This window comes from Arvicola amphibius, chromosome 4 (assembly GCF_903992535.2).
Source record: "Arvicola amphibius chromosome 4, mArvAmp1.2, whole genome shotgun sequence".
NCBI classification, from domain to species: Eukaryota; Metazoa; Chordata; class Mammalia; order Rodentia; family Cricetidae; genus Arvicola; species Arvicola amphibius.
In genome coordinates, this window is record NC_052050.1 from 111,135,298 (window position 1) to 111,144,170 (window position 8,873).

Sequence of the window (8,873 nt, forward strand, 5' to 3'; positions counted from 1 at the left end):
GTCATTTTCTTCATCTATCGTCAGGTGGAGATTCTATGGTGATATGCAAGAAATTCATCAGTATGGCTATAGGAACTGGCTTTTTCAGGCTCCCTCTCCTCAGCTGCCCAAGGAACTAACTGGGGGCGTCTCCCTGGAAACCTGGGAACCCCTCTAGGGTCAAGTCTCTTGACAACCCTCAGGTAGCTCCTTAAATTAAGATATATACTTCCCTGCTCCCATATCCACCCTTCCTATATCCCAAGCACCCCATTCCTCCGAGCTCCCCCCGTTCTCCCCTTCACACTTTTCTTTCCCCATCTTCCCTTGGCCCAGTCTTGCCCAACCCTCAAGTTCCCAATTTTGCCTGGCGATCGTGTCTACTTCCAATATCCAGGAGGATTACTATATCATTTTTGGGAGTTCACCTTCTTATTATCTTCTCAAGGATCCCAAATTTATAGGCTCGATGTTCTTTAATTATGGCTAGAAACCGATTATGAGTGAGTACATCCCATGTTCATCTTTTTGGGTCTGGGTTACCTCACTCAGAATAGTGTTTTCTATTTCCATCCATTTGCCTGCAAAATTCAAGATGTCATTGTTTTTTACCGCTGAGTAGTATTCTAGCATGTATATATTCCACAGTTTCTTCATCCATTCTTCCACTGAAGGGCATCTAGGTTGTTTCCCAAATGGTAAATTTTTAAAAGTACCCATGTAAGTGAAGTAAGCCTTAATATTATTCTAGAAATTATAGAGAAATAATGAATGGTGAATAAGAAATTATGAGAGATTATAAAATTAGTTCTCAGAATTAGAACAGGCCAGCCTTCATAATTGTCTACTGAACAGAAAACAAACCAAAGAAATATACTAGAAAATAGAAAATGCCTAGTTGTGGAACTTTAGGACTCTACTGGGAAAGCAGTCTGAAATGCTCTACAAAGGGAACAGAGCATTATGTATGGAGGAACAGGAACCACGCTAATGTAAGATTTACCAGAAGCAATAAATGTTAAAGAAATGATACCAATGTCCTGAGGAAAGATGATTATAAATGTGGTTTTAGTACTATGAACCAGTGAAAAGAGCAAAAAGGAAAATATTCAAAACACTGGGATTCAAGCTTAATTTTCACAGGTGATTTCTTGATAAGTTACTTCTGGAAACAGAGTAGTGTTAGGATGTGAATTGTTGCCCTCAAAAGAGGCATGTGTTGATGACTTGGCCTCTAGCTGGTAGTGGAACCTTGAGAAGCTCTGAAAACATTTGGGGCAATAGCTAGTCCTATCCCAATAGCTAGGAAGCAGCAGGTCCTGGGGATGGGTCCTTGAGTGTTTTTTCCAGCTTCTCAGTTCTTTTCTCTTTGCTTCCTAACTGCCATAAAGTGGCTCTTCCTCACCATACATTTCTGCTTCCAAGATGCTCGGCCTCTATCTGTGAAGGCTAGCATCCATGAACTGAATCACCCAAAACCAAGAATTAAAATAAATTTTGCCTCCCTTAAGTTCTTGCTGTCAGATATTTTGTCGTGGAGACAAGAAAGGTTAGCAAAGCTTGTAACCCTACAAACAGTAGACTTAATTAGTCAATCCACAAAAAGTACACACACACACACACACACACGTATATATGTATACATACTTAAAACAAAAAAAGCAAAGATGACAAAGAATGTCCAGTTGAGTCTCTCTCCACCATTATTTGGTGATTTCATTAAGATTATCTTCACATGTGCATATATTTTAGGAAGCTCCTACTGTTTAAAGTTTCCATATTATCCCTCAAATACCCTAGAATTTTAGCTTAGCTTTCTCTCCCCATATTCCCTCCTTCACCCCCATTCCCTCCTTACTTGCTCCTCCCATTCCATATGTCTATTCATTCATATATGTCCATTCATATCTCTCATTTATCCATATATGTCTATTCTAAAAATGTAAGAAAATCTAGCTCAAGACCATGAAGCAAATAATCCCAATTTCAAGGTGGAAATTTCCCAAAAGAAGGCAAATGAAACACAGTGAGATATCACCTCAGACAAATTGGGATAGCTTTTATCCAAAAGATATAAAATGATAAGTATTGGTGAGAGACTTTCTACAGTGTTGATGATGATGCTGATTGGTACAGTAATTACTGAAAACTGTATTGGCAATCCTCAAAAAACCAGAAACCAGAAATATCTTATAATCTACATTTGTCCTTTGGGTAAACATCAAAACAACTGAAATTTGTGTGTGAAACAAGTGTTTGTTCGTTCTTGTTCACTCAACTATCTTTCACAGACCAAGATATAAAACCAAACTAGATGTTCACCATGAATGAAGAAAGCATAGTTTATGAACCCAGAGAAATAGGATTCAGACTTCTAGAAAGAGGCAAGCTTCACATTTGAACAAATTTCAAGAGTAAAGATAAGCATGTAGAATATTAAGCATGTAGAATATTAAGCATGTAGAACATTAAGTAAATAAACTGAGTTAGGTACAAAAAGACAAGTGCTATATGATCATACAACTCACTTATACATCAAATTCTAAAAATTAGAGTAAGCTGAAGTGATACAATCAGAAAGTAAAATACTAGTAACCAGAAGTTAGGAGGAACTAAATCACTGTAAAGATATTGATGAAGTATTCCCAATTTTAAGTAGATTATGAACATGAAACCTATAATACAATGTAATGACTATAGTCAATAGGAAAAATAGTGTATCCTTCAAAATCTGAGTGTACCAGGCCATGGTGAGATCTGAGCCTGGGCTGCTGCCAATGACTGTGCCTGGGTCTGTGGTCCTACCACAGCCAGGGTCTGTTTTGATGTCCATGGCCCATTTTGCCACCAAAGGCCACACAGATGCTCAGGGTCTGGACCACCACCTGTAACCATGATGGTGTCCAAGAGCCATGCTGCCCCTTGAACCATGTGGATCTGAGGTCTGTGCTGCCACCGGGGGTCATGATGAAATCCAGGCCTGAGCTACAGTCAAGTGCTATGTCTGTGCTGTGGCCCTACCATTGACAGTCATGTATATAACCAGGGTCTGGTTAGCCACCTGGGGCCATGTTACAGTCTGAGGACCATGCTGTGGCAGCCCATAAAGACCCTCCAGGGCCATGGAGATATTCAGGCTCAGTCTGCTCCTGAAGGTCATGTGTCATATGTGGACCCATGGTCCTGCTTTAGCTGAGGTCTGTGTTGATGTGTGTTTCCAGGGTTAATACAGGGGTCCACGCAAATCATGAGTGTTGAAGTCCAAGTGTCACGCTAAACCTGCCCCTTCTCTCACTGTCCCTGGGAGAGTTTCCCTTACTTCTTCCCACAGGCTTGGGAGAGCTGGCTCCATCCCTTGCCTGAGGAGGTAGGTCCCAGTGGCCTTGACTCAGCAAGGAAGCAGGCCCACATCCAGGGCTTTGAATTGGCCCACCCAACATCTATCCCATCTATGACCTGCTGGAGCACATGAAGGGACTGGACCTACAGAACCATAGCTACAAAATCTTCATGACTCAGCGCAACAGCAGGGTATCCAAAAGGAGTTTTGGTGAGGATCCAATATTGATGTCAAGTGTACTAGAAGTCAGAGGCCTTGAACCTGACCAACAACTCATTACATGATGAACATTTTCAAGTAAAGTTTTTTGAACAAGAGTCTACTGTATGACACAGTACAGTTCTCAAAATGCCTCCATAATAAATGAAGAGGTAACAGAGAGGCAGGAAAAATGGCCGATCAAAGTGTTCTTTTTGTTTGTTTTTTTGTTGTTTGTGTTTGTTGTTTGTCTGACAGATTTATTTTTTATTTTTATTTCTTTTAAAAAATTTTCTTTTGGCTGGGACACTACATGGGTGAAGGGTGAATACAGAGGGACTGGGATATGAGTGGGACTGGGGTGCATGATGAGAAATCCCAAAGAATCAATAAAAAACTATATTCAAAAAAAATCTGAGTGTAAATTTTCAATGTCATCATCACATACAAAGTCATAAGTATGTGAAGTAATGACTATGTTAATTAAATTGATTAGCCAGTCCACAATTTGTGCATATATGTGTGTGCATTACATTAAATACACATAATTTTTACTTGTCAAAAAAATGAATAAAAATACACAAAAAATAAATAGATGAAAACACTTGGAGGAAAGAGCAAGACAAATAAATAACTCTGAAGTTAGGAAAACATGAGCATAGTATATCAACGGGAGTAACTGATAAAGTATGGAAAAGGAAAAGCACATCTGAAATAGATTCTAGGAAGAACTGCCTTTGAGAGGGACTGGGCACTGGACCAGGAGAGAAAGAACAAAATTCATGGAGTGTCTGGCTCTAAAGCTAATGCATATGCAAGCGGTGTTAGCTTGTTTCTACTTTTAAATCAAATCACAGATGACAAGCCACACAAGACGGACTATGATAATCCATACTACCGTGTAAAAGAATGTAGATAGTAGAGACTTCTAGCAGAAGTACAGCAAGGCATAGAAGTTTGATTGCTCTGGTGTTCAGAGGGGACTTCCACGGGTCTAACTGTTGGCGGAAGAGAGACACGGAAGAAGAGTTGTCTACAGAACCAAAGCCTTGTTTATTTTCCAAATGAATTCACTAATATTGCTATAGACCTAATTTTGAATAACCTTGGATATCCAGAAAAACAACATCCAACAGCTAAAGACATGATATCTACCTTTAATAAAATCTACTCAATTCTTAAAAGTCATCATAGCATAGTGAAAGACTTCCTAATAATGGATATTCTGTTTTACACACAGAGGAAGTAAACAGCACTCAAAGTCGGTGTTAGAAAGAACTGGGATCTTGGAACAGGCAAATGTTAAAATGAAGCCAGGGAGGTCCATCTCTGTTTTTCATAGCCATGAATATGTAAGATTCTGGGTGTGATCGTGACCTGCTCCTCTGCTCCACTCCAGTGGCTGGGGTGGGGGGAATCTCACCCCTTCTACAGGCTTGGGTGTAAGTTCTGACACTCAAAACTATGTGTTAGCCAGAAATTTCTCCCTGCTTCTTAACTATTTTTTTCTTTGATAGAACATCCTTTTTTATTGTTTTTATTGAGCTATACATTTTTTCCCAGCTACTTCTTATCCTAATCAGTGTTCTAGTGGGAAATCCACATTCCTATGATGGTGACATCTGTTTTATTGGTGGCTAAATTTTTAAATTTTGTTAAAAGAATGAAGGTCTGGGCAAAAAGCAAACTGATTATAAGTTGGTATTTTAAACAGATATTAAGCAGTTGTCTATCATGGTATTTTATTTATGTTTTAATAAATAAAACTGGCTAAAGATCAGAAGGGCATAGCTAAGCACTTAGAGGTCAGGCAGTGGTGGTACACATCTTTAATCCCAGGATTTGGGAGACAGAGGAAGATGGATCTCTGTGAGTTCACGGCCACCCTGGGCTACACAAGATCAATGCAGAAACATATCCAGGCGCTGATGCCTCACACTTTTAATCCCAATACTAGGGAGTCACGGCTTTAATCCCAGCACTAGAGGGAATATAAAATGGGAAGTGAGAGAGGTTTAATCTGCTTGGTCTGCAGTCACCCAACCTTGGTAGAGGTCTAGCAGCTTAGCTGCTTTTCTTGTCTGGTTTTCAGGTTGAACCCCACTATCTGTCTCTGGGTTTTTATTGTTCGTGCTACAGTTGTGGCTATAAAGAAAATGTGATACACACATACAATGAATTTTTTCACCTACAAAGAAGAACAAATTTACATCATTGGCAGAAAAATGGATGCAAAAGCAAATAATCATGTTAAATGAATTGAGTAGCTCAGAGAAATACTGTTTCTTATCTCAAGTCTGGTTCCTAGATTATGTATGGGTGCATAAAAGCACATCTGTCAATATGGCATGCAAGTAGGGACAAAAATGTCTAAAGTAAGAAACAACTAACAGGATTAGAGATAGTGAGAGAAGGGGTAAGGGGGGATGTGCTCAACATACAATATATATTTGTGTTAAATTGTCTTGTTGTAATATAGTACTAGAAACAATGAGTATATGTAATGAAAAGCTTCAAATATTCCTGAAAGCCATTCATATCCATGATCTTAGTCTTCACACACACAGAGAAATAGGAAATCAAAAGAATAATTTGAGTCAAATTTCATGGAAGACCCAGACGTTGTTAGCAGGTACCCTTAAGTTCACCAGGAGACAACGTGGTTCCACAGTGTTTTCTAAATATAAAAAGTCCTTCAGGGCGGGTGTTCGGCGGCTGTGCAGGTTCCAGGCTCTGAAGCGGTTCTGAGTAACAGTTTGAGTTGTGACCCTTAAGAAACAGAAATTCAAAGGCACCAGGTCTGCTCCCCAAGGTCCTGCTGTGTCTGGAGTCTGTGTGGTGAGCATGGCCACAGTTCTGGGCCCTAGGCCACCTCAGGAGTAAATGGGGCCTTCGACCCATAAAGCTGAAGACGATGACGAGAAGGCCAAGTGCCGCCCTAGCCTAGAGACATCCCGTCAGTGCTTCAGGCAGTTTGGCTAACATGACACTCCTGGGCAGCGAGACGCACTGAGCCAGCTTCGGGTGCTCTGCTGTGAGTGGCTGCAGCCCGAGATCCAGAGCCAGGAGCAGATCCTGGAGCTGCTGGTGCTGGAGCAGTTCCTGTCGATCCTACCCCAGAACTCCAGGCCTGGGTGCAACAGCACTGCCCTGAGAGTGCAGAGGAGGCCGTCACTCTCCTGGAAGACGTGGAGCAAGAGCTGGATGAGCCAGGACTGCAGGTCTCATCTCCCCAAAGTGAACAGAAGCAGGCTTGGGAGAAGAGGTCAACTTCAGGAACTGCAGAGGAATCCTTAAGGAGTACCCAGCCTCAGCCCGGGCATGCCAGCCCCAAATATGAGTTTTGGGGGCCCTGTACATCCAAGAGACTGAGGAGGAGGAGGTCTTCATTCAGGATCTGAGAAAGCGTCAAGGTTTGAAATCGAATCCCCAGAAGGAGGACTCAGCAGATGAGCAGAGAAGTTCTGAAGAGGAGTCTCATGCAGACAGACTCAAAGGGGACATCATTCCTGTGACTGCTGCCAATAAGTATGGGTCAAGGTCAGAAAGGCAGTGGGCCAACAATCTGGAAAGGGAGAAGGGAGCAAAAGCTTTTCTGCAAGACACAGGTTCCAGGAAAGGGGCAGAACACACGACTGCTAAGCTTGTCCTGGGAGAGAAAAACATTACATATGTGCGGAGTGTGGAAAGACCTTTAGCAGTAGCTGAAACCTCACTAAACACTGCAGAACACACACTGGGGAGAAGCCTTATGTGTGCACCGAGTGTGGGAAGGCTTTCAGCCACAGCTCTAACCTTACCCTTCATTGCAGAACACACTTGGTGGACCGGCCCTATGACTGTAAGTGTAGGAAAGCCTTTGGGCAGAGCTCCGACCCCCTTAAACATCAAATGATGCATAAGGAAGAGGCACCCTATCAGTGTAAAGACTGTGGGAAAGCCTTCAGTGGAAAGGGCAGCCTCATTCGACACTATCGTATCCATACCGGGGAGGAGCCCTTTCAGTGTAATGAGTGTGAAAAAAATTTTAGTCAGCACCCAGGTCTCAGTTCCCATCAGCACCTGCACACAGGGGAAAAGCCCTACAAGTGTAAGAAGTGTGGCAAAGCCTTCAACTATAGTTCAAATTTTAATAAGCATCACAGAATCCATACTGGCAAAAAGACTTACTGGCGTAACCACTGTGTGGAAACCTTTTGTAGCAAGTCCAGTCTTTCCAAACACCAGCGAGTGCACACTGGAGAGGGAGAAGTGCCTTAACTGTCTGTCCTCTCTATCGTTGTCGTTGCTGCTCTTGTAACCATTAGAATGTGAGTGTTAGAAAGCAGCCTGTGATACAGTGTTGGGTGGTAGATTTTCCTCGCGTCCTCAATGGGTGCCGTGGAGGGAAAACTCCACAGTGATAGGGCAGGGCAGACAGGGGGTCTGCAGAGCGGCAGTGAGCCCCACAGTGCTCACCCGGGCCAGCGGGGTCCCTCCTCACACGTTAGGCCCTAATGAACTGTGCTGGCACTGCCTTCTGCATAGTTGAACTGATGTGTGTCCGGTAGAGTTAAGGAAGAAACATTAAAATTGTTTAACTGTTTTAACATATATTCCACAGTTGTAGTTTGTAAAGAATTGAGCTACCTTGAACAGTCTGTTTCAGGATAAATGTATAGCATCATGTAAAAAAAGAAAAAAGAAATCTGGCAGGAAGTGAGTCTTACTCATTGTCTTGTTCAACTTTCTTTTGAGTTTCACTTTGATGGCCGTTGTCACTAGCTAAGTGTCGACACACATAAACTTCATGTAGGCCCGTATTCTTGTTATATCTTCATCTTTATTTATTCAAAGGAAACTCTTGAGATGAGACATGATTGATGCCTACCGTGTGGCAGACCCTTTACTGAGTCTTCCCCATCCGTTTGCTATTTATTTCATCAGCTGTTCTGAGACATGCATGATGTCTACACTGTATTCATATAGTATTGATGCCTACACCTGACTATCAAGTCAATCATTCAGATAATGTACACTTATTTTCTTTAATATTCACAGGCCAGAAATTAGGCATGTCTTTGCTGGCTCTCGGTTTCAGTCTCCCTAGGCTACACCTACAGGTCTAGTGGTCTCACCACAGACTTAGCTATGGAAAGGCCACTGTCTGCTTCCCTAACAATTCACTTCTCTGAAGCCACAAAACAAAAGCTTGAGTTTGGTGCTGGTTGCCACCAGCACACCTAAGGGCCACTCCAGGTCCTCAGCAGTATGGCTACTTACTCATGAAAGCTTGTTTCTTCAAAATCAATGATGACAGCCTCTCCTATACATTTACTTGCAGGAAACAAGCCACATATGTATGTAATGCATATCA

General features: G+C 42.0%; 1 pseudogene; it reads left to right on the forward strand.

Annotated features, from left to right (window-relative positions):
• The first annotated feature begins 6,400 nt into the window (after positions 1–6,400).
• On the forward strand, positions 6,401–7,777 carry LOC119811589 (annotated as a pseudogene).
• The last annotated feature ends 1,096 nt before the right edge of the window (positions 7,778–8,873 follow it).